At 37.0% G+C, this 26,575-nt stretch overlaps 1 long non-coding RNA gene across 1 annotated transcript in view; it reads left to right on the top strand.

The window, feature by feature from the left end:
* LOC101706591 (uncharacterized) overlaps positions 1–25,242 on the top strand; it is a 75,473-nt gene extending 50,231 nt beyond the window's left edge. Inside the window, exon 4 of the long non-coding RNA XR_015445833.1 lies at positions 10,512–25,242. This is a non-coding gene — a long non-coding RNA (uncharacterized LOC101706591). The remainder of the gene's footprint in view (positions 1–10,511) is intronic.
* The last annotated feature ends 1,333 nt before the right edge of the window (positions 25,243–26,575 follow it).

Here is a 26,575-nt window from a genome sequence, read left to right as displayed (position 1 = left end):
ATGAGAAAGGCTAATTTAACCTCTTCAAATGATAGTTTCTTAATGTACAAAATCCAGATAGTGACATCCACCCAATCTTCACAAAATAAATTATATTTACCGTTCTGGGCATCCTGGGGTTGGAAATGTTAATAAATTTCCAGGAGAGTTTGTGCAAATCAAAACAAAATTATGTTCCCATAGAAAGGGCCAGTACAAATGACTTCTTTCTGATTCAGTTTGAGTTCCTATCCATGGCCAAGCAAAGTTGCTTTTTCTGTGCTTCTTTGAGGTCAAATTCAAACCCAGAGATGGGGTAGGGAAGGGGAGTGGAGGGTATTCATTTGTACTTTTGTTTCTACCTAGAAGAATTTTCTTTTTAAAAATAGGATTAAAAATAGAATATAAAAGTGTTTCCTTTCTTTGAGGGTAGTTAGGTGTGAAACAGCTTAAAGCTACCATCTAAACAGTTATGTCAAAGCTACTTCTTTTTCCAGAGTTGGAAGGTATAATCCTATTATCTTTGTGTGGTTATCAGCACCACTTGAAATTCCAATTAGTGCAGCTAATCACCTTGAGTTCCTCTGGTACTTAGGCAAACAGCTAAGTCTAATTAATACTTTGGCATGGTGGATAAGTGACATTTAGTTTACTCCTGTAGACACATTTTTCTAAGTAAAATTCTGATTTGAGACTTGTTTCATTGCAAGTGGACAATTTATAGAAATGAAACACAACAAAAAGAATCCTTTATGAAACTAAGCAAATAATATCTTTAAGTGATTTATCTAATCTGAAAAGGTCTAGAGGCCTCAGGGAGAAAAATAGGCTATGAGATGAACAGTCAAAGGTGTATTTCACATCCATTTATTGTTTAAAAATAAATCTATATAATAGGAGAGGCATTATTCATTTAAACTCAGATTTGTAAGGAGAGAGATTCATTACCATTTGATTCTTTAATAATGATTCATTTGGTTAGAAACAGAATAAAATATTATTAATAACCTGGGCCTCTGGGTTTTTTAATGCAAATGACTAGGAGCCAGGGGTCTCTGGCAAGTCTATTATAATAACCGGGGTGACCTCCAGGAAATTAATACTTTCCCTGTGGCCAGTAGACATTTTAGATTGGAACTAGGGCTTAACTCAGAGGCAATCTCTGTTCTTCCACGTAAAAATTTTGCATTAACAACCCTACCACCCCTTTCCCCCAGTTCAGAGCCCCACCACCTCTGGTCCTAGTGAGGTGTTGGAATTGATTAGGATGAAGGTCAGTTTTACTGTGGAAGGCTTGTCCATCTGCTCAGTGGTATGCAGTGACCCAGTATTGTGCACAGTTGCCTATGTTTGCCTGGGAGGAACTGGCAGGCAGGCTCTTAACATAGTCAAACCCATTGAGACTACTGAGGCTCCAGTCCTCAGTGTCTGAAGACAAGTGCCACAATACTAACTGGAAGAGTGAGGGTCTGATTTTCTTTCTAGACTTGTCTTTTCATGGGCCTGGTGGATTCCTATGCACTTATCCCAAAGTAATTTGTTCATAATTAAACAGTTACTTTGTTTTTCTCCCTTTATAAAGTCTATATTTGCAGAAACTACCAGCTTCTAAACCAGAAAAGGCTGTAGGGAAGGCTAATGAGTCTCAAAGAGTGGCAAATTTCCTCGGTTTTGAGTCTCAGCCCTTGACTGGGTGATGATCTGGGAAAAGAGGACATCTATTTTAAGACAAGAATTCTGTGTTTAATTTTTGGGAATATGAAAGAGTTGGATGTTTACTTGGGAAGGGATTTGAAACTTTTGGTAGGCTTTTTGAGTTGTGAAGATAAAGGCAATCTACATTACTGTTCTTAGGCAAAGTTCTCCAAGTAGCTCTCACATGAACGAAGAACCGCTCCCCAATGTGTAAGCATTATTCTTTATAATTATGGATATTTTCACTTCCAGAAATATTTTTTTCCAGAAGCTGCTATTTCAAAGGCGTTCAATTCTGTGTGTCGTTATCAAATAATCTTTTTTGTACTCGGGTGTTTATTATTGGATTGCAACAACTATAAAGCTCTAGGGGTTTTTGTCTCCTTTGGTATGCTAATTAGCCTATTTCCTTTTGATCTTTTTCTTACTGAAAAGAGTGAAAAGCTATCTCAGTAGGGAATCTTAGTGCTGTACATTCATCTCATCTCCATAATCTGAGGATCAGAGGAAGACAACAATTTCAATGCTGAATGAGAGTGACTAGGGGCTTTAGTCAGCTCTCACTGCTTCCCAATAATCCTGCTGGCACCCCAAGATGGGCACCACAGAGGGAGACAGAGGGGGAAAAAGACACAAACATTTCATGTGACAGAGTGAGCCCCATTGTTATTTCTTCTCTGAGCATTCAATTCATGCTGATCTATGTCATTTTGCCTAATTTTTAACTTTTAGATTTCTTTCTCCTATTCACGTTTTTAGTGACAATGACTGAATATTGAGTTTGAAGAAAATGGCCCAAATTGTGGAAAAAAATATGCAGCTGACAAAAATCTCTTAGATTGTAAAGCAGCCTTTCGAAAGACAGTGAACTCACTTGTGCAGAGTAACTGGGGAGAAGTTCCTGGCTCCCTGTGGGTTAGATGCACATGTGTGTGTTGGGTTATGTTTGGAAATGGGTGTAATGCCCAGTTTGATTGTTGATGGGCCTATGGAGTTGTGAATATTCACCCTTTCATTAAAATCTAAGGATTTTATACAGGATGGGTGTTTGAATGGGAAACTTTGTATTCAATATTAAAATCACTTAGTATCTATTGAGAATGCACTAAAAGGGCAGCATTTACATTATGAGGACAAGCAAATTGACATTTAAATACTAGTCACAGGAACCATATGCAGTTAGTACAGGTAGACACACACATTAGGTTAAATTACATGAAATTAATGTTTTGCAAGTAAAAGGCAGTTTTATATGGTTCAACCAAATACAATTTACTATTTGGAAGGTGTATTCAAAGTAATTTAGTTTTATTTAAAAAAATCATTCATATATACAAAAAAGTATTTCTTCCTTGAAAATCATCCCGAATAGAGATCTAATTCCAAAAATATTTCCATGGTTAGGGCATTTTTAGACTAGTCCTAAGCCAGAGGTGTTTCATTTTCTTAATGTTTAGAAATCAATCTTTACTCTTTGAAGATGGGCTTGAAGTTTTAGAGTAAAGGAAACTCATCAAAAGATTTATAAGTAAAGATTTATACTAAATAAAAACTATTTTGAGTGTTCAAATAAGCAAAATTTGAATATGAATAATGGAATGGTTTTGTTCAGTGCCATAACTGCTGCTACCATAGCTACACAAATTTCCATTTAGAAAGTATTTTGGAGATCACTGGTCCAGTAGTCTTTCAGCTTTGTTGAACTTAAAAATCTCAAGGGGAATTAATTATGCAGTATTAGGCACCTTGCCATAAAAATTCTGGTTTATTAGATTTAAGAAGAGACCTAGAAACCTACATTTTTAATAAACTTGTCAGACGATCCTGCTGCAGAAGGCTGTTAATCATACTTGTAACTGCCACTCTTTTCTTTTTTCCCTCAGATTCTTTTATTGGTCCATTTTAGATATGCAATACATTTACATTTATCGTTGGGTACTTGTACCTTTACATGATATATCTTGGTTCTTATTTTTTCCCCATTTCCTGTCCTCCCTTCACCCCTCCACCCTTCCCTATTTACAAAGAGTTTGTTTCCATTTTTTCCTTTTCTCATAATTTTTCCTTTTCCTTCTTTCCTTTCCCCTACCCGTCCCACTTCCCCTACCCCTTTGGACCTTTTCTTCCTATTTCCCACTCTCAATTATTCATTTTAATCATTATTTACACTTTCAGTTTCTCATACTAGAGAAACTATTCAGTATTTACACATGTGTCCTATTTATTTCACTTAAGAGTATGTCTTCAATATCCATCCATTTAGCTATAAATGTCTCTAGTGTCTCATTCTTTATGGCTGAGTAATACTCCATTTAAAAACACACACACACACATCTTCTTTTGCCAGTTTCCAATTGATGGGCCCTTGGGCTGTTTCCAAGCTTTTGCTGTTACAAACTGTGCTGCTATAAACATAGGGGCACATATATTGCTGTGGTATGATTCTTTTAATTCTTTTGGGAAGGTACCCAGCAGAGGAATAGCTGGGTCAAATGGGACTTCTAATCATAGTTCTTTGAAGTATCTCCATACTGATTTCTACAGTGGTCGCACCAGTCTGCACTCCCAGCAACAATGGGAGCACACATCCCGACCAACATTTGTTATTGGTTGATTTCTTGATAAAAGCCATTCTTTCTGGGGTGAGGTGGAATCTCAGTGTTGTTTTCATCTGTGTCTCTCAAATGACCAGTGATGTTGAACATTTTTCATATGTATATTTGCTGCTTATACTTCTTTGTCTGAGAAATGTCTGTTCATTTCAGATGCCCAGTTTTGAATTGGGTCTTTAAATTTGGGGGTCTGATTTTTTTCAGTTCTTTATATATTCTAGATAGTAGTCCTTTGTTTGAGGTACTGCTGCTAAAATTTTTTTCCAACATTGTAGGTTGTCTCTTAGCTCTATTGGTGGTTTCTCTTGCAGTGCAGAAGCCTTTTAATAAGATGAGATCCCAGTTGTTGATTCTTTGTGCTAGTTCCCATGCTACTGAGGTTTTGTTCATGAAGTCTTTTCCTATGCCAATGTCTTCAAGAGTTCTACCTAACTTATCTTCCAGAAAGTTTAGTATTTCTGTTTTAATATTTAGATCTTTAATCCACTTGGATCTTAGTTTAGTGCATGGTGATAGATATGGTCTAGTTTTAATCTTTGGCAGGTCGAGATCCAGTTTTTCCAACACCGTTTATTAAAGAGGCTATCTTTCCTCCAGTGAGGATGGTTGGCTCCTTTGTCAAAGATGAGGTGGCTTTGACCTTTGTCAAAGATGAGGTCTGGAGTTGTTTCTGGATCTTCTAATCTATTCCACTAATCTTCGGGTCTGTTTCTTTGCTAGTACCATACTTTTATCACAGTAGCTTTGTAGTATAGTTTCAAATTGGGGATTGTGATACCCCCTGCCATGTCTCTGTTGCCTAGAATTGCTTTTGCTATTCTAAGTGTCTTCTGGTTCCAAATGAATTTTTGGATTGTTTTCTCTAGTTCTGTGAAGTATATTGTTGGAATTTCAATTGGCATTGCATTAAATCTATATAGCAGTTTTGGAAGTATGGCCATTTTCAGTATATTGGTTCTTCCTACCCAGGAGCAAGGGATGTCTTTCCATTTTCTTATATGCTCTTCCATCTCTTTTTTTCAGAGTGCTGTAGTTTTCAGTGTAGAGGTCTTTTTTCTTCTTTTGTTAGATTGATTCCTAGATATTTCATTTTTTTGGACGCTATTGTGAAAGGAATTGTTTCCCTAATTTCTCTCTCAGTGAGTCTGTTACTTGTGTACAAGAAGGCTATTGTGTTTTTGAATGTTGACCTTGATAGTATCCAGCTACTCTACTGAATCTGTCAATTAAGTCTAAAAGTCTTTTGGCAGAGTTTTTTGGGTTTTCTATGTAGAACATCATATTGTCAGCAGATAATGACAGTTTAACTTCTTCTTTTCCTATCTTCACTCCTTTTATTTCTTTCTCTTATCTAATTTCTGTGGCTAATGTTTCCAGAACTATATTGAATAGGAGTGGTGATAGTGGACATCTTTGTCTTGTTCCTGATTTTAGGGTGAAAGTTTTCAGTTTTTTACCATTTATGATGTTGGCTTTTGGTTTTTCATAGATAGCCTTAATCAGGTTGAGATAAAGACCTTCTACTCCAATTTTCGGTAGGGTTTTTATCATGAATGGGTGTTGGATTTTGTCAAATGCCTTTTCTGCATCTATTGAGATGATCATATGGTTTTTGTCCTTGACTCTGTTAATATAGTGTATTACATTAATTGATTTATGAATGTTGAACTATCCTTGAATCCCTGGGATAAATCCCACTTGGTCAGGATGTATGATCTTCTTGATGACTCTCTGTATCCTGTTTGCCAGTATATTGTTGAGGATTTTTGCATCTGTGTTTGTTAGGGAGATTGGCCTATAGTTCTCTTTTTGGGTTGGGTCTTTCCCTGGTTTTGGAATCAAAGTAACATTTGCTTCCAGGAATGAATTTGGAAGTATTGCTTTCCTTTCAATTTCATTGAAGAGTTTAAAGACTAACAGTGATGGTTCGTCTTTAAATGTCTTGTAGAATTCAGCGGTAAAGCCCTCAGAACCTGGGCTTTTCTTGCTGGTAAATTTTTAATTACACTTTCAATTTCACTGATTGTAATTGGAGTGTTTAGAATTTTTATATCTTCTTCATTTCTTTCATTTCATTTATATCTTCATTTCTTTAATTTGGCGATTCATATGTATCTAGGACTCTGTCCATTTCTTCTGTGTTTTCCATTTTTTTAGAGTACAGGTTCTCGAAGTAGGTATTGATGATCTTCTGGATTTCTGCTGGATCTGTTGTGACTTCACCTTTTTTGTTCTTAATTGCGTGGATTTGAGCCCTTTCTTTCCTTTTTTTGATAAGGTTGGCTAAGGGTTTATCGATTTTTGTTTGGTACTTGGGATCATACTCAGAACCTTGCACTTGTGAGGCAGGAAGTGGAATCACTGAGCTAAATCCCTGGCCAGGGGTTTATCAATTTTATTTATTCTTTCAAAAAACTAACTCTTCAATTCATTGATTTGTTTTTGTATTGTTCTCTTAGTCTCCATTGCATTGATTTCTGCTCTGATCTTTATAATTTCCTCTCTTGTATGAGCTTTGGGTCTGTCATGCTGTTCTTTTCTAGGAGCTTGAGGTTCAGCATTTGTTTATTTGAGCTCTCTCTGTTTTCCTAATATGGGCATTCACTGTTATGAATTTCCCTCATAGAACTGCTTTCATTGTGTTCCACAGATTCCTGTATGTTGTACTGGCATTATCATTTACTTGTAGAAACTGCCTAATTTCTTCTTTAATTTCCTCTGTAACCCATTGGTTGTTCAGGAGAGTGTTATTCAATTTCCATGTGTTTGTGGGGGTTTTGCGTTTTCTTATGCTATTGATCTCCAATTTTATTGCAATATGGTCTGATAATATACACAGGGTAACTTCAATTCTTTTGCATTTACTTAAACATGCCCTGTGTGCTAGCATGTGGCCTATTTTGGAGAATGACCTATGTGCAGCTGAAAAGAATGTATGTTCTGATTCTGTGGGGTGGAATACTCTGTAAACATCTATTAAGTCCATTTGTTCAAAAGCTTAGTTCAGTTCTAGAATTTCATTGTTGATTTTTTGTCTAGATGATCTGTCTATTTGTGACAGTGGGGTATTGAGGTCCCCCACTACAATTGTATTAGTATTTATTTGGTTTTTCATGTCCATTAACTTTTTTTTTGTATAGTTTGGGGGATTTGTATTTGGTGCATATATATTTATGATTGTCATCTCTTCCTCTTGGATTTTTCCCTTCACAAAAGACCATCTTTGTCTCTCTTAATTAGTTTTGGTTTGAAATCTATTTTGTTTTCTACCCCTGCTTTTTTCTGGGTTCCTGTCACATGGAGAACTGTTTTCCATCCTTTTACTTTGAGTTTATGACTGTCTTTTTGAATTAGGTGTGTTTCTTGTACACAGTATATTGTTGGATTTTACTTCTTAATCCATTCTGCCAGTCTATTTCTTTTGATTCGTGAATTGAGGCCATTAACATTGATGGTTATAACTGATACTGACTCACCATTGTCATGATGTCTTACTGTTGTTGGCTCTTTCATTTTTTTAAAAATTTTTTCTGGGTACTGAGGATTAAATTCGAGTCTTTGAGCTTGCGTAGCAGGCAGTGAAACCACTGAGCTAAATATCCACCCCAGCTGTTTCATTTTTTATTTTTCCTCCTTTCCCTTTAGTTCCTTGCCTTGCCTGGTGGCTTCACTCTGTTGGGCCTCATGGAGTTGTGACCTTCATTGTCTTTTTCTAGGACATCGTTTAGAATTGTTTGGAGTGCTGGTTTGGTGTTCATGAAATTTCTCAGGTGTTCTTTGTCATGGAAGTATCTAATTTCCCCATTGATTTTGAAAGATAATTTTGCAGGATACAACAGTCTAGGTTGGAAGTTATTTTCTTTTAGGGCTTCAAATACTTCACTCCAGGCTCTCCTTGACTTGAGGGTTTGTGTTGAGAAGTGATTCTGATGGGCTTTCCTTTGTATGTGATTTGTTTCTTTTCTCTAACTGCTTGTAGGATTTTATTCTTCTGTTGGGTTTCTGGGATCTTGACTATTATATGTCTAGGTGTAGCTTTTTTTTTATTGTGGCTAGTTAGAGTTCTATATGGCTCTCTTATCTGTATGTACAATTCTCTACCTCTGTCGGGAAGTTTTCTACTCTTACTTCTGTGAAAAGTTTTTTATGCCATTTGTACTTTCTCCAGTTTTTTCATGGACTCCTATCAGTCTTATGCTATTCTTCTTTGCATCATGTAGCAGCTGCTGTATTGATTTCTCATGGTCCCTTACTATTTTGAAGAAATCTCTGTTTTCATGGTCACTGACTGCAATCCTGTCTTCTATATCTGATTTTCTATCTTCACATTTGCTCAGTCTGCTGTGAATACTTTCAATGGAGGTTTTAATCTCCTGGATATCTGTTTGAATCTGTTTCATGGATTCCATTTCTTTCCAAGTGTGGTGATCGTGGTTTCCATTTTTTTCTTATGCTGGGGATTCATGGCTTCCAGCATGGTTCTGAGCTCATCTATTTTTTTAAATCTGTTTCTGGAACGGCCACTATGGGTAGACACTGAAGTTTAGTGGCCTGTTGGAAGTTATTCTTTTATGCAGGAGTTGCCCAGAGCAAAATTCCAGGCTCCCTACTCCCAGGACAGCCTTCAGAGGGGACTTCTTGGATCTGAATTAAAGTCCAGTATGGTATTTACTCATTTTAAAAACTTTTATTTTTGAAGGTCATGGTTTCTCACTTGTAAAACAAGGGTGATGCTGGTACTGAGATCACAGTGTTGTGTCCTGTCAATCGCTTCTATAGTCCCTGTCAGGGAGTAATTGCTTAGTAATTGGCTACTCTATTTTTATGCTACAGTTTCTACTATGGCTCTTTGCAGTTATTCCTCTTTTTGTACTTGCTCCATTTCATAGGATCTTCCTTCCCTTTCTTTCAGGCACACCCTCCTGACATTCTTTCCTCCCATGATTGAGTTTTTTGGTCACATCTTGCTTCTTGGAACTGCCACCAGACCTGAGTATCACTGTTGAAAGATAGTGCTCAGTTGCAATAGTTCTCTGGAATCCTCCCAAAAAGAATAGCTGGATCTTTCCCATTTTGTTTTTATGCTCAATTAACCCCTAACAATAGCCCTAGTAAGTTGTTATTGTTACAAAAAAAAACCCCACAAAAAACCCAACTGTGAAACCAAAGTGCATAGAGATAGAAAGAATCAGCACAGAAATTTCCTCTTTATGCAAGATGAGTGGAGGGCACAAAACAGCATATGGGAAGGGTAGCTGGCACAGCTGGCAGCATCTGCACTTGCCCATAGGTTCTTCAGACCTGGCTCTGAAGCCAGAAGCCCTAATGATGATGCCAGAGAGAGAACAACAGCATGAGGCATCCATGCAAGTTGCCAGGGAGGTACTTGTATTTCTTCCCATCTGTTCCCATCACCCTTGCCCCCTCCTGTTTGCTCACAAATGGATAAGCAATGGGTGACCAAATGTTGCCTGAGCTACCTGATGCTGCTAATTACCATGACTGCTTAGAGCCAATTATCTCCACAAAAGCCAAACATCTTCATGTTGCGTTCCAAATGGATATGTTTCTTTGGGGCAGAGACAAATTGAACACTGTGGCTTAGTTTGAGCTAAAAAGGCTTACTTTTTCCAAAGAGCCATTTGTTTTAATTTTTGATTGCTTTATAGATGTTACAATGACTGAGAATGCAGCAAATATGACTGAGATGGGATAACTCTATATAGATAGATATATTTACATATGTTTTTAAATTTGTTTACTGTATACAAATACACACATGCACACAGTAGATGCAGAGTGTGTATGTTGACATTTATAAATCAATATGATCTTATTCTTAGTTTTAACCCCCTACATATTTCTCTCTTCATTATCCCCTACCTCAATTTTATTTAAAAAAAGAAAACCATGTACACTATGTAGAGCTTCCATGTAACACAATTATGCATATGTTTCTTCAAGCTTTTGTTGAAAATCTACCTCAGGACTTCATTTATTTAGTATAAATGATTGGACAAAAACCTCTGAGTTAACTCTTTTCTTTAGTAAAAGTGAAATGATGCTTACATAAGACTAATGAAGCGTAAATCTGAAATAATTTTCTGATTTTCTGGTCAAAATATTTCAACTAAGGAAAAAGGTGGAAAATGAATTATACACATTTTCAGCTACTCTGATTAGTGTCATCGGACAATTGCTCAGCTCTTCCCTCTTTGTTCATAGGTACAAGCTCAGTTATTTCTTTCTTGTGCCACCATTGGAAGAAACAAAGATACTTTGAATGAAAAGTATATGTATGATTTCAATATCTTCTCTCCATGAAGAAAGCTTCCACTAAGAAATCAGCACACGAAGGAAAAGGATGCTGATAAATGCAAGTCTGAGCAGGGGAAACACCAGGGAAAGATGATATTCTCCTGGGCATACTTCTGATGTTTCTTTTGTTTCTTTAGAGGAGAAGACCGTATGTCATGACAAGTGTCCTTATATTGATTTGCCCTGGGAAGGTTAATGTGAACTACAGAGTTTTGTCCCACCTCTCCAGTCATTCCTCCTTGGTGTTGGCACTACCCAGTGATTAGCAGGACACACAAGGCTCCTGTTCCTACAGACTTTCATGTGTAGCTGGGGCAAAACTTATGGGTGAAACAGAAAGGCTTTATTCATTCACTGGAGTTAGTTAGAGAAGCAACAGCAAAATACTTCAAGGTCCAAGAAATGCTCTTTTAAATAGTCTTAATTTTGTTTATTTATTTATTTAAAATTTTTTTTTTGGTACTGGGGATTTAACTCAAGACCTTGGGGTTTTCAGGCAGGTGTGGTGTCACTGAGCTACAGTCCCAGCCCTAACAGTCTTAATTTTGTGATTATAGCATACTTATCTGAGACTTAAAACTACCAAGATTACTTCTGATAGTCTTAAGACCTACCAGCTATCCTTAATATTTAGAAGAAATTTGGACATGCTGGTAGTATGTGTTAATATCAAACAAGATTTCAAGATTTCAATTTATGGACTTGGATCTCTACTGGATAGCTACCATAAAGTCCAACTGATGACTGAATTGAAATTTACTGGTTACCACCTTTTCACTATGTGAGCACCAGGTAATAGTTCTTCTAGAAATGATCTCCCTCTTCATCTCTTCTCTGAGGTGCCTTCCTTATCATTAATTGGGAGTGCGTGTGTTTGACAGAGAGAGAGAGAGAGAGAGAGAGAGAGAGAGAGAGAGAGAGAGAGAGACAGAGAAAGTGTGTGTATGGTTAGTGTATGGTTATGGGTTAGCATGTGTATGAACATATGTATGAATTTCTGCACATGGGATGAAGGCACATATGTGTGACTGTATACGAAGGTTTGTGCCTTCATATACCATCATATAGAACTTTTCATGCTCAAAGAATTGAGAGACTGTTCTGGAGAAAATTATTCAAATTATACAGCATTTGAGTAATTCTAGTAACCCAGTACATGCCTAAATGTACTTTTGAAAGGGGGTTTATTGAAAAGAAGTAGACCCTTTTCAATAAGTGTTAGATTCCTATCAGGCTATGAGGTCATCTTTGGACAGTGTCCATGGTAATCTGTGCAGTAGTCCATGTAGCTCTCATTCTAAATTGGTCTGTTTAAAGTGTAGCATTAAGTGGCTGCTCATAAACAGGATTGAGCCATGCTGAGTGGGAGATTCCTTGGTTCCTTACCCATGTAATCTGTAAAACTGATGTGGGAGTGTATAACATTTTTGCTCAAATATCATTATACAGCAATGGGGATATTTCAGCATAAATATTTTCCAGTTTTTTTTCTGGTGAGAAAATATGCTCATTGCCCAAATCCTTTTGGAAAAAGAACCAACGGAGTAGACAGTTTTTTTTCATTTCTTTTTCTTATAAATTCCTCTCTGAATTGTTTCTGTTCCAGCTACTCTTAGGGGTTGTGACATCAAGATAGATTTAGGAACACTGCTCTGTTCTGGTTCATATCCCTAACTTCAAACTCGATGATATGTATGATGATCATATGTATGCTGTTAGTTCTCTAAGTATCTGGAGGCTTGATTTTTTTTTTTAATGTTAACCACCTAGATTCAACAGATACTTATTAAACAAATTTTTATATTGCCCACAATGACAAGCCCTGGGGAGAAAATGACAAATATAATTCAAGACCCTCATGGTACCCTAAGAATGTGAGGGAGACCTCTGGAAAAAAAAAGGACCCAATGGAGAAGGTAACACAGGGAGGGAGGGAGGAAGAAATTGTTTTCATGGGATCAGGGAAGCTTTACAGTAAGATGAGGTGAGGCTTGATGGGTGTGAATTCCTCCCTGGAGAGAACAGCAGGGTGAGAAGTGAGAGAATATTCTGGTAAAAAACATTTGCCTCGATCTACAAATATAATACCAAATGTTGAATTTTCATCCTTAGAGCTAAGTAGTCACAACTTGAGGCTTACTTACTGAGTCTCTTCCTTTCTCATTTCATGTTCTAGTCTTACCATTTTCCTCCTTCTCTCTTGTACTTGCTTTTCTTCTAAAATCTTCTGAAATCAAGCATTTCAAAAAGGAAGGGGATCAAGGGAAGTGTGGGGAGGGAAAGAATGGAATAAGAAATTAATATGTGTTATGTGCATGTACCAACTTCCCACAAGGATGTAAACATTATGTGCTACACACATATACTAATAAACTAAACTAAAATTTAAAAAAGTAAAAAAGAATTAGAGAGTATCTCTTCTAATAAAGAACAGTGCTATTCTGGGTTGTATTTATTTTGCTGACTTTCTGGTCTACAACAAACTGTTTGCTTGGTTTAGAATTTCTTTGTGGTAGAGATAGAGTTGTAGAGGCAAAAATGATACTTTGTATTCTCCAGGGCTACTCATCCTCCTTGTGATGACCCTGGAACAGGAACAAATCTTCCATTCCCATAGAAAAGACAGATCTTTTGGGCAACCCATAGTTCTAGCCAGAGTTTATTCTAGACTGTGTGTTACTTCAAGAGACTCATTTAAAGTCAAGGCTTGTTTAAAATTGGTCTCCATCTGCTTTTTTATTTTATTTCATGTTTTTGAATTGTGAGGAATTGGAATTTTAAGTGGCCTTTAGATAGTTCAAAATGGACATACCAATAAAATCAGATGAAAACAAAACCCCCAAATAATACAAAACCCAAAACTTACCTTGTCTGATACTGCAACCCATGTAGACCTTTGGTATATAGGAATGGAAACCAAATGTGCTACATTTGTACACAGAAAGTGAAGAGTTATTGGAGTTAGGTAATGAAGGCATCAACAAGGGTTCAAAGCAAATATTCTTCTGAAAGCATCAATGACATTCTGTTCTATTTCATTCTAGGTGGGATTGTAAATCTGCAAAGGTCAGGAAATGGCTTCCTTTCAGGCTTATGAGAAATGTTTAAAGATGTCAGTTTGTACAATTCTTAGTTGCAGTATTATACAGTAAAAAAATTAAGTTGTGATTTAATTCTTTCATATGTGTTCTTGATTTGTGGCAATTTATGCTAAGTAAAATTTGAGTTTATAACCCCTGAGATTATTGCTTCCTGTACTATCATCTGTTTTGTCCCCTTTTGTTCCTTGCCTTGCATAAATGACAGTCTTTTTTGTCTAGGAGATGATTTTTATATGGTATGAGAATAGAATTCTGTTTTCTTGGTTCTAGGAACTTGCATTATTTTATCCTCCATTTTCTCTAATTCCACAGCATGAAGTGTAATACAAGCAGGAGAGATGCGATGTGGAGACCCTGAGTTGATTAATATTATTTATTGTGATGTTTCTTTTGGTGAAATGCTGAAAAAATGAGAGCCATCAGCTCTCATCTGGAAAGAGGCACCTGGAATCCCTGCCTTCCATTATTTTCCATCTTTTGAATTCTGCTCCTTGGTTAAGAAGATTTTGTGACTGGGTATAAAATTCTGGGTTAGTTCTACAGATATTTATTGAATATGTATGAAAAACTCTGTATTTGGTGTGGGAGGTGGAAGAACTGGGGAAAATAGCATTGTGGGCAAAGGTAAATAAGAATTGATCCTTATCCACAAGGACCTTAAAATTTTAAAGGGGAAAGGTCGTCTTGTAAATATGAAGGAATGATATGAGTTTTTTAGTGGGTGTATGCGCACAGTATTATGGCAACCTGGAGAAAAGGAAAGGTTTAGAAAAACCATTTCTCTTGAGCTGTAAAAAATTCCTTACAAACTGGAAGTCATTACTTCCAACTTGATGTACTCTCTGAAGCTGTGATATGAATAGATTCAACTCCATTTCACATGTATATTTCAAAATTGCCTCTGGCTTTGGATTTTTCAGGTAACATGTTTTACAGACTGAATAGTTCCAGAGGCAGGTAGTATATAGTTAATAGTTATGAAAAACATAGTATGTAGTTTAGGGAAACCAATTTTTTCAAGTCTCATTTTTTTCTTGGTAGCTTTATGTTATATGCTGTCTTGAGCATCAGTATTTTTGATTGTGGCTTTGGAAGTTTTGATCATCAGTGCACTGCCCTTATTACAACTTGTGTATTCTTCAACTGGAATTTCCTTATTACAAGTTTTAGGGAATCATGTCAGGAACTGTAAATGCATGTAAGAAGTTCACTCTGTGTATATTTTCCTAGGAAGAGAGTTGATTCTTTTCATCAGATTCTCTAAAAGATTCATGAGCAAAATAATACAAAACTGTCATACGTTCTCCCTTCATAGTTTTATCCACTCTCATTATTTCACAACCAACTAAATATTGATGACTTTAAAACCTGTATTTCGAGGATACATTCTTCAGAGTTTCATTCTTATATACCCACATGTTCGTCAACCATCTTTGTATTTTTTGTACCAATAGCACAAATTCACTAATTCCATGGCTAAATTCATGAGCTTTCCTACTAAATCTTGCTTGTACATTTCCATCATTGATGTCACCAACATCCACTACACAGAATAAAACATCCATTACACAGAATAAAAATCAGAATCATTTGCTGATTCTTGTTTTCTTTAAAACAACTCAAATGCCACTTGCTTTAGAAAGCTCCTCTTGACCATCCAAGAGAAGAAAGGTAGTTGCTCTCTGTTGGGGTGCCATAACAGCCTGTGCATTTCTCCATCATTGTTCAGCTGTGTATTAAAGATCTGTCTATTTCCTGGTTCCTTCATTAATCCATAAGATACTTGAAAGAAGTGACCATCTTTTATTTGGCTTTGTAGCTCAGCATTGGGCCTGGGGCCAATACTTAGTAAATGCTTAGGAATCAGTTAATTAAGAAGATAAACAGGAGGTCTTCCATGAATTACATAATTTCCTAAAATTAAGATATAGTGATAATGGCTTAAAATATTCTGATTTCCTGGTCTGTGGGTGTAGAGAAAAGAAAGTTTTGTCCTGACTGTGGCCTGATAACAAAATTATTTTAAGTCAGACCTTAATGCTGATTCTATGTCACTCAGTAGGAAGGGGATACCAACTGTGTAGTAGTAGCCAGTATTCTATGTGTCCTTTCTAAACTTGAAAATCTTTCTCTCTGGGTGGGGGAATCTATTAAGTTACACATTTAGGTTTCAAAAAATGATGTTTTGGAATCAAGTGATTAATAATTCATAAAGTCTTATGGAAATTTGTGTTAGATACAAGTACAAAATTCCTGAGTTCTGGTGGGAGCATAAAGAACAAGTATAGCAATATTTTGCACATTATATTTAAGACAAAAACACTTTGAAAATAGAGATTAATTGAAAAAGAATTAGAATATACCACCCAGTCCTTCACCTACTGCTATAATGTGAGTATTTGTCTCCTCTAAAATCTCATGTAGAAACTTAACCTCCAAAATCATATATTAATAGTATTTCAAAGTGAGATCTTTGGAGGTAATAAGAAGTAGAAAAATCATGAGTATTGGGCTCTCATGATTGCAATTGTGGCTTTAGAAGAAGAAGGAGAAGGAGAAGAAGAAAAAGAGAGACAAAGTTATCAAGCTGATTCTGTCTCACCATGTGATTCCCTGAGCCACCTTGGAACTCTACAGAGTCCTCACCAGAAAGAAGGGTCTCACCAGATGTGGCCACTTGAGTTTGAACTTCCTAGGCTTAAGAACTGTGAGCTGAATGAGCCTGTGTTCTTTAGAAATTACTCTATTTGTAGTACTCAGTTATAACAATAGAAACAGAGTAAGACACTGCCGAACTTCTCTTGAAGTCATCGTAGTTAGGTTTTTTGCACTTTGTACTCAAATAAATTAGAATCTTACATCCCTCCTGTCCTGATGAGTTAAGGAAAAGTGAGTGTTTCCCCTATTCTGTACCATGTAGAGGTACTTAAGAGGATGTATAATGTTAGAAGGGAAGCCTGACATCTCATCTTGGCTGTTAGCTGAGTTGTAGGAGCCTATCTGTCCCTGTGTGACAGTGAAAGCAAACCCTAGTGCAGAGAGAATCTAGGAAGAAGCTAACCTGTGTCCTCTGGGGTTGAGCGACAGAGTTTGAAAAATCCTAAAGGTAAGAAGTTGTGTGGAGGTGCTCCCAATTATAGGCCGGTAGGAGAAAGCTATATTGGGAGTATCCTATCCATCTAGATTTTGGAGAGATAGAAGTGCAAACTTTCTCATAGGTTAACTGGAAATTGTGGTAAGTAGCAGGTAGAGATATCTGGAAAGGACTCTACTGAAGAGGTCTGATTGTCTGCATGTGGTGGCCCCAAGATAGAGACTGATTGGGGTATGGCAGAGGGAGTGGTGGTGGTGGGAATGGTGTTAGAGTCACTATGTGTGTGTTTTTGAGGGGGTTCTTTCCCAATCTCATCCTCAGCTTTCTCTCCACTTGTTGAGAGGCTAGAAAAGGAGTTGACAATGGGAAAGGCAAAGGAATAAGGAAGACCTAGATAAAAACTGAAAAATTACAAGCTGCCATCTTAATCCATGTACACTGCCACAACAAAGTACCTGAAAGTAGACAAATTTTAAATAGTAAAAAATTATTTCTTATATTGTGGAGGCTGAGAAGTCCAAAATTACAATTTTATCACAGTCTGACTTACGCTATAGTAAATTCTAAATTCTTTAGACAAACGATTCCAGAGAAGTGCATTAAATGAAAAGAATAGATATGTCAATTAAAAGACAAATAATGTCAAACTGTTCTTAAAAGAAAACTTCATGCTGGTTATAGTAAAATAACTTAAAATAAAGTTGCAGAAAGTGACAGCAAAGGATGACAAAACTATTCCTTGTTAACATTAACCTAAAGAAAGTGTTTTGCTAAGTCAGTAACAGACTAAACAAATATTAAGGTATAAAGAATTGCTAGAGGGATATTTCATAGTGATAAATGGTTAATCTGCCAGGAAGTAGGATTGATATAATTTGCACAGATATAATAACAACTCTCAAAATGTATAAAGTAAAAACTGATTGAGATAAAGAGAGAAGATAATTCACAATAGTTTAAAGTAATTTTAATATAGCTCCTTTAGTAACTTATAGAATAGGCAGGAAAAAATATTAAGGTTATAGAACAATTGAACAACATCTTTAATACACATGACCCAATTGACATACATAGAATACTATACCTAACAACTGCAGTGGAGTTCAAAATAAGTCCACATAAACTTCCAAATATTAAATTCATAAAGAGAATCTTCTCTGATCACAGAAGAATTAAGGTAAAAATCACTCATAGAGAAACTAGAAAATCTCCAGCTGGTTGAAAATTAAACAAAACAACTCTAAATAAGCCATGAATCAATGAAGAAATTGCAATGGAAATTAGAACTTAGTTTGGCTTTAGAAAGAGAACAAATATCATTGTGCTAAAATGATAACTGCAGGAGTCAAGTAGCTAGCCCAAGGAAATGTAGTAGATTCTTTCTTTTTCACTCTCTTTCTGTCCAAGTGTCAAGGAATTTTGTATCTGTGACACAGATATGTCATGGTAGGGCTTTTTAAGAGTTTTTTCTAAAGTTTAGTATATTAATCTTGTAGGTCAAATGGTCAATTTAGAGTGTTTTTAGCAACAGTGAACCCTGTGCTCAGATACAAAACTGAAATTTCTATCACCCAAAAGATCTGTCATATAGCCTGAGTCCTTTCCTTTTCTCTTTCATGTAAAATGTTACTTGTCCCTGGGTAAAATCTGGCAGATGTTTAGGAGCACAGGGAAGCACTTCACACCAGTATTTAACCAAGCATACTGTGCAGAGTAATTAAGAATCCTGCTATCTGCTTCCTTGAATATGAACAAAAGGGATAGATAAATAAAATTAGACAAACTAGATGTTTTTGTGTTCCAAATAAGAGAAGAGATAGCTTTTTAATGAAAGTAATTTTTTATGTGCAAAATTTCAAGACATTATTTCTTCATAGGGAATATTGTTATTAAATAATAATAATAACTATGTCAAATAATGAATTAGAGGCTAGTGGTCTTTGCTTCTTCTTATATTCCTCTGTGGAAGACTCTGAGCGCCCAATGTCAAAAACATTAAAAGCTAATCAAGTTAGAGACCTTAAGAAGCCTATGGGGTCAAAAGTTATTTTATGGCATCAGTTAGTGTGCTCTGAGGCCATAACCTTCCCTTGCAGGTTTTCACAAATTAAGTGTCATAGATTAATCACAGGAGCTAATTTTAGGGAGTTAAGGAGATTGTTTACTCCTCTCACAGCTCCATTGCTTTAACCTCCAAGGCAAACTACCAGCCCATCAGCTGCAAAGCACTGCTGGCTTCTATTGGAAATGTAAAATTCTTCCTTGATGTTCAGATGAAGGGGCTGCATTTGTAATATTGTGCTCATAAAACAAACTTCATTCTTTCTCAAGTAATTGGCTTCCTGCTGACAGGAGCTCTAAAGAGATGCCTGACAAGAGTCTGAATTGGTGTGTTAGTCCCTTTCTTGTGTATCTCTCTCCATGCTCTGTTTATATTTCCTTCTGTTAGCACACTCTTCACTTGGTAAAGATGAATTTGGATTTTCAATGTCTTCTTGTACAGACTTATTAGTGATTTGTAGTTGTGTGGTGTTCTCATGCCTCAGTAACTGTAAAATTCATGGTTAGTGTAGGACACAGGAAATTGTATAGTCCTGCAGTCCTGAACAGCTCCAAATGACCCTGAGCTTTTGTCCTTCTCCTGTTCTGGGCTTCCTTTGTTTTGTTATGAAAGACTCACTTGGATTATATAAGAGGTAAAAGGAAGTTTTATTTTCAGTGCCTTGCCCCTTAGGCTATTATAGAATGCAATTTCATTCTCTTTTCAGAGGAAAGTTTAAACCCAATGTCAGTGATTTCTATGGGTGGGTGCCTAGAGCCCAAAGTGCTGGTACTGATGTAGTTCTGGGGCTCATACTAATAGATAACTAAATCAGAATAAAAACATCTCTGAGGACAAACACTATGCGAAAACAACTATGGAGCTGCTGAAGTCTTTGGTAGAGTCACGGCTCAGCATGCTCTTGCTAAAGAAATGAGAACATTTAGAAGTATGTTTTGTTCATTTATCCATATAATGACACTCTTTGCTAACTCCCACTCATTCCTAATCCATGAAGTAAGATCACTGGTATAAAATGGATTCTTCCCCAAAACTATGAAGAATAAGAGAAAGGAAACAAATATCTTCTCTCTTCTAATTGTAAATTCAGAGTTTCCATTTAAAATCTATGACTAGAATGCAAATCCTAAAGATTTAAAGTAAGAATACAACTTAAGAGACTCCAGTTCACGAAGGCAAAAGTAAATCACACTAACATGAGTTAAGAAGCTTTATTAACAGCATATTGGTCTAATAATGGAAAAGTCTGGATGCCAAGCTCAGTCCTCAAGTCTCCTTGTCCTATGACTTAATTAAAACAAGATTCTTGATCATGCTCTGACTATTTCTCCTGTGTAATCTACAAGGGTTGGTAAATGTTGAGGATTCCATGAATCTGTGAATTATACCTATGTTAATTATCAGATTTGGGTTAGTGTTTTGCAAGTAACCAATATATATAGGCAGGGTTGAGATTTGAAGTTTTCATCAACCCTACACAGTGGAGGCTTGGTATAAAAAACAGGTACTGGTGTATGTGTGTGTGCTAGGTAACAATCAACGACACTTACGGGAATGGCCCAAAACTGCCAAAGCACAAAAGACTTTAGAAATCACCAGTCCATCTTCTTGATTTTATAGATTGTTGCATCCTCTGTTAGCAGCAGCACATTTTGGTATTGAAAAACTGCTGCAGAAAGATGCACAGGTGCACAGGGAATAGGTACACAATTGGATATTTTAATAAATGAGGTAGATTGTTACAATAACAGCACTAATGAATCATACTTCCTTCTCTCTACACCCTTTCTCAGTCCTGTCCCACATTCACTCTGGCCTTGGCTCTGTGATGTGCTCTGGTTATGAGACATTAGCAAACGTGACACAGCAGAGGCAAATGCTTGCTCATTAAGATCCAGTCCACCGGGCTGGGGATTTAGCTCAGTGGTTTTTGCCGCCTGCTGTGCAAGCACAAGGAGCCGAGTTCAATTCTCAGTAACAACAAAAAAAGATCTAGCCCATTTCTTGTTACTTTTGGAGCACAGCCACTGTGTGAAGAAGCCTTCTGGCCTGTTGCTGACACAAGGCCCAGCTGACAGGCAGCACTTTCCACTAGACTTACCAGTGAGGCTTAGACAAACAAACCCTTTGGAGGTGACAGATAACTATTGTGATGTGAGCTACCCCAGATGAGACCAGAAAAAGTGCTACTCAGATGAACTTACTGCAAATTGCTGAACCACAGAATCAGAATAAATAAAATAGTAGTTATTTAAGCTGCTAAGCATTGGATTGGTTTGACACATAGCAACAGATGCTTGATAAGATAAGGAACTCCAATTTGGGAAAGCAGTTTCTGAGGGTAGAGTTAATGGGGGGAAAGATAGTAGTGGTTTCCTCCACTTTTCTTCTTTAAAGTTGAAATCAAGGACTTGGATTTAGTCTTCATAAACAAATCCCTTGTTTCCAAGATAGGCCAACTTCTTACTTGATTTCTGGTTAAGCATACTTAGTTTGAGGAAAATATAGCTAGTTTGTCTTAATTACTTTCAGTGAAACAGATGCATGGGTTTTTCTGCTTACATTTGACTCTGTGATGATTTTCCCTTTCACAATGCAACAAGGAACTGTTGATCTGGCCTTTTCTTTCTAATTCAGTAGATGGCTCCTATAGACAATTGTATGGAATATTATGAGCATGAAAAGAGTTCTCGGGGGGAAAAGGTGAAAAGATTTTAAAATGATGAGAAACATTGATCTTTTCCAAATTCCATATTACAGCCTGCAGTTATCTTGCTTTCAATGTTGCTTTGAGACAATAAAAAAATCTACTTTATCATTGTCCTATGGCTGCTATCTTCTCTCCAGCAACCACAAGTTAAAGAGTTCTATAAAACAAAATCCTATGGACTCACGCTTTTTGTTATAAATGACTCTAACACTGGGAAAATATTTGAGGCAGATATTTTTAGGTATTGAGTGGCATGCAGCACAATCTCCCACAGAAAGGGAAAATCTCTTCCGATATTCATCTAACTCTCAGCTAAATTTTCCAACTGTGTCCTGGGAAGCTGGAGTCTGCACAGAGCATGGTGGGTGAGCTGGACCAAGGAGGAGAGATAAGAATCCAAGGCTATTCAAGTGGTCCGAAACCACAAAGAAAGGAATTGAGCTGGGTGTGTGACAGGGAGAGTAAAGTCTCTGCACCAGTGCCAGTGAGTTCATAATGGACTGGGATGCATATATGCAGGATTCAGGGCAAGACCACACAAAGGTTGCTGCTATGGAGCTGAGATTAGAATAGAGATGCTGCCAGAGACTGAACATTCCTGGAAGATGTTTAGAGTTCTGACCCAGCCTGAGGAGAAGTTTCTATTAACACCCTTCATATTAGTTCCTTAAAAGAAAGGACTATGTCTTGTGGTAAGACCTACTCTAGACTCATGGAGATAGAGCTACAAAACCAAGCTTTGACAAGATCTGTGGAGGTTAATCCCACTAAGTTGTGGGGATGGGAAACAACTATCACTTTCTATAGCCTAAAATCCAGACTAATGAGTTCAAATGTACCAGGGGTTAGTTATTAAACTGTCAAGGACATCACAAGAAAATTATAAATGATATCACATATCACTCATCGACATAAGTAAAATATGTGGAAGTCCAAGTAATGTCTTTAAAAAGATAATGTACCAACAAAATTAATTTTTAAGAAAAAATAATAGCTGGGTGTGGTGGCTCACACCTGTAATTCCAGCACTGTAATCCCAGCACTCGGGATGCTGTATCAGACAAAGAATTTATGATTAGAATATAGAGAGAACTCATTTGAGCCACCAATAAGAATGCAAAAACCTGTTAAAAATGGGAAAAGACTTAACATGCCACAATAGAAAATATATAAAGAATTTTTATACCTTAAGAGAAGTTAATAAGACAATCTATTAAAATAGAAAAAAAGACTTGAATGAACACTGTCCCAAAACACAGAAATTTCCCATAAGGACATGAAAAGATGCTTGACATGATTATTCACCAGGAAAATGAAAATTGAAAGCACAGTAAGATACCACTTCACACACACCAGAATATAAAAAACTAAAAAAGGTTCTAAATATCAAATGTAGATGAAGATGTGAAGCAACTGGACGTCTCAGATGTTGATGGTAGCATGTAAGATGGTGCACTATTATGGAAAGTCTCGTGACAGTTACTAAGCAAACATTTACTATTTATTCCACTGATTCCACTTGTAGGCATTTATCCCTCCTGCCTTCAAAGTAAAAGTCCACAAAAAACTTGTACACTAATGTTCATGGTCACTTTGTTCATATGAGCCAAAAATTGTAAACAATTCAAATGTCTATATAGGTGAATGGTGTATTAGTCAGTTTTCCCGTCACTGGGACACAATACTGGACAACCACAACTTAAAGGAAGATAGATTTATTTTGCTCTGTAGTTTTAGAAGGTTCAGTCATGGTTGGCTGGCTGCAAGGCCAAAATGGCACAGTGGAAGGGTAGTTAGGAAGCAGAGAGAGAGGGGAAGAGCTTGGGAAGGTGATATATCCCCCAAAGAAAAGCCTCCATTGATCTATCTCTTCTAACCAGGCTGCAACTCCTAATAGCACATTTAGTTATGAATTCATCAGTGGAGTAATCCCTCCATGATCCAGTCACCTTGCGTCTCTGAACACATGAGCATATTGAGGGGCATTCTAGAGCTAAACCATAACAAATGGTAAACATACAAAACGTGCTGTATTCACACAATGGAATACACAAAGTAAACAAAGAACACACAAGTAAATGAAAATGAAATGTGTTAACCAACATGGATGCACCTAAAAAAATATAACACTGTGTCATAGAAGTCAGATACAAGATAATTATTGCATGATTCTATTTACATGAAATTTGAAAACAGACCAAACAGATGTATCATGATATAATTCAGACCAGAGGTTTCCTGGAGTGGTGTTAATGCAAAGTGATACAAAGGAACTTTCTAGGATGATGAAATTATTCTGCATCTTGATTGAGGTGATAATTTTGTGGGTGTATACACTTGTCAAAATTCACTGAGCTGTACACTTAAAGCATGTGCATTTTCCTATATGTAAAAGTTGAGTAAAATCTAATATCCTTTACTAATAAAAAGAACAAATCAACAGCAATAAATATAAAGCCTTGAGGAATACCCCATTGAATGATTCTTTTGACTGAAGAAAAATAATTTATTACTCATCTCTAACCAGTTATTGAGAATATAAAATATTGAATAGCAATATCATAAAATTTAAGGACAGTGCAAGTTTCAGTTCAAATATAACGATGATTAAATCTTTTCACATTAAAAAATTTAAACTTCACAAAAGCAAGAGAGAGAGACATTAGCTGCTTCATTTTTATATTAAGGAAAATGAGCCTCAGAGAGGTTAAATTGCCTGCCTACAGTCATAGGAAAATGCAAATTGTGATGCAAACTTAGATATTTTGGCACTGGATCCAATGCTGTCTCCACTACAGCATGGTGTTTCTTTTCCATGAATCCTTTTAAAAATATTTTCAATAACCAAAGCTAACAAGGTCCTTTTCATTGTTGGGCCTTAAATTGGATTTCCTTTGATGTTATTAGATAGAAACAGGCTTTCTCAGTTGGCACTGAGTTTTTTTCTAAAATCTCTAGCTTTCCAGGGGTGCAGGGATCTTTATCTTCTTTGCAGGAGATATAGAATCTTTGAAGATTCAAATTAAATTGAATCTCATATTAGCATTTCCATGCTTCAACCTGCATTGCTGATGAGAATAGAAACTGGTACAATATTTCTGGAGAAAAATTTGGCAATGCGTATTAAAACTCAAACTTTGGCATATCTGTGGACTAAGAAATTCTGGAAATTTATCTAAAGGAAAACATTAGAGATGTGTGTATCAATATGTGTATAAGAATGTTCATCACGGTGCATGGAACACTCCGGGTCGGCCCGCTGCAGACAGGCAGGTCTGCGGACGCCCTAACGAGGTCGAGTCCTGTGGAACATGCACTGGACCCCCCCCCCCACTCCTCTGTACAGCCACCTGGTTCCACACTAAAAAGACGCAGAGGACGCCAGACCACCAGACCATGGTACTGGGTCCCGCTGCTCCCGGTCCAGAGGTAGGGGCTTCTGAGCCGACGTCCCACTGCTCCTGGTCCAGAGGAGGGGGCTTCCTGGCCACCATTCCTCCCACTGCTCCCGGCCCAGAGGAAGGGGCTTCTGGGCCACCAACCCTCCTGCCACTCCCAGCCCAGAGGTAGGGGCTTCTGGGCCACCATCCCTACTGCAATTCCTGGGCCTTGTCCCACGTCTCCCAGCTCAGAGGAGGTGATTCAGGCAGGCGACAACAGCACCCCCCCCCGCCCCCCCCAGTGCAAATGAGCAAACACGTAAATAAGTCTCAAAACCAGTCTTCCAGATCACCTACAGCAACCCCAAAGGGAAATGAGATGGAACACTCTGATACTCAACCACCTGGATCCACTGAACTGGCAACAAATGGGGATCTGGAAAAAATGAAATCAGAAATGATTTCTCAGATAACAGGAGAGATTGTGCTCCTAGTGCAAGATATGATTAATAAATCTAGAGAGGAGCTGAGGAACATGATGGAATCCCAACATAGGAAACCAATGGAATCCATAAAACAGATGCAAATAGATTTCCAGGACATGAAAAACTCCACTGAAAGTCTACACAGCAGAATGAGCCAATGTGAGGACAGAATTTCAGACATAGAAGACAAGATTGCAATTAGTGACCAGGAAAAGGAAAATTGCTTTAAAATAGTAAGAGACCACAAGAAATCAATCCAGCAGCTGCTAGATGATGCAAAGAAGAATAACATAAGACTGATTGGAGTCAATGAAGAAACAGGAGAGAGTGCAGATGACATAAAAAAACTATCCACAGAAGTAATGTCAGAAAACTTCCCAAGCAGGGGAAAAGAACTTGACATACAGATAAGTGAGGCATATAGGACTCCAAATAGCCTTGATTAAAAACAATCTACACATAGGCATATAATTGTTAAGATTCCAGAAACACAACAGAAGAACAAAGTTCTACAAGCAGTTAGAGAAAAGAAACAAATCACATACAAAGGAAAGCCCATCAAAATCACAGCAGACTTCTCAACACAAACCCTCAAGTCAAGAAGAGCTTGGAGTGACATATTCCAAGCCCTAAAAGAAAACATCCTCCAACCCAGATTGATGTACCCTGCAAAACTATCCTTCAAAATGGTTGGAGAAATAAGATACTTTCATGACAAAGAGCACCTTAGGAACTTCATGAATACCAAACCAGCACTCCAAAAAATTATATACAATATCTTAGAAATAGACATTGAGGATCACAACACCAGGAAGTAAAGCAGAAAGAACCCATCTGGCATGACAAGAAATTAAATGTAGAGGGGAAGAACCGAACAAAACAAAAAAGTCATGGCAATGACAAGTCAATACATTTCAGTTATAACCATCAATGTTAATGGTCTCAATTCATCAATCAAAAGAAATAGACTGGCAGAATGAGTCAAGAAACAAAATCCAACAATATGCTGCATACAAGAAACACACTTAATTCAAAAGGAAACTCATAGATTGAAAATTAAAGGGTGGAAAACAATACTCCATGCAACATGAACCCCAAAAAAAGCAGGATTAGCTATCCTCTTTGCAGATCAAGTAGAT

This window comes from Heterocephalus glaber, unplaced genomic scaffold (genome assembly GCF_053883595.1).
Source record: "Heterocephalus glaber isolate CG9 unplaced genomic scaffold, H.glaber_assembly_v1.0 deba00001666, whole genome shotgun sequence".
In the NCBI taxonomy this organism is placed as follows: domain Eukaryota; kingdom Metazoa; phylum Chordata; class Mammalia; order Rodentia; family Bathyergidae; genus Heterocephalus; species Heterocephalus glaber.
The sequence above is the reverse complement of the archived record's forward strand: the minus strand, read 5'-3'. Positions and strand labels throughout refer to the sequence as shown.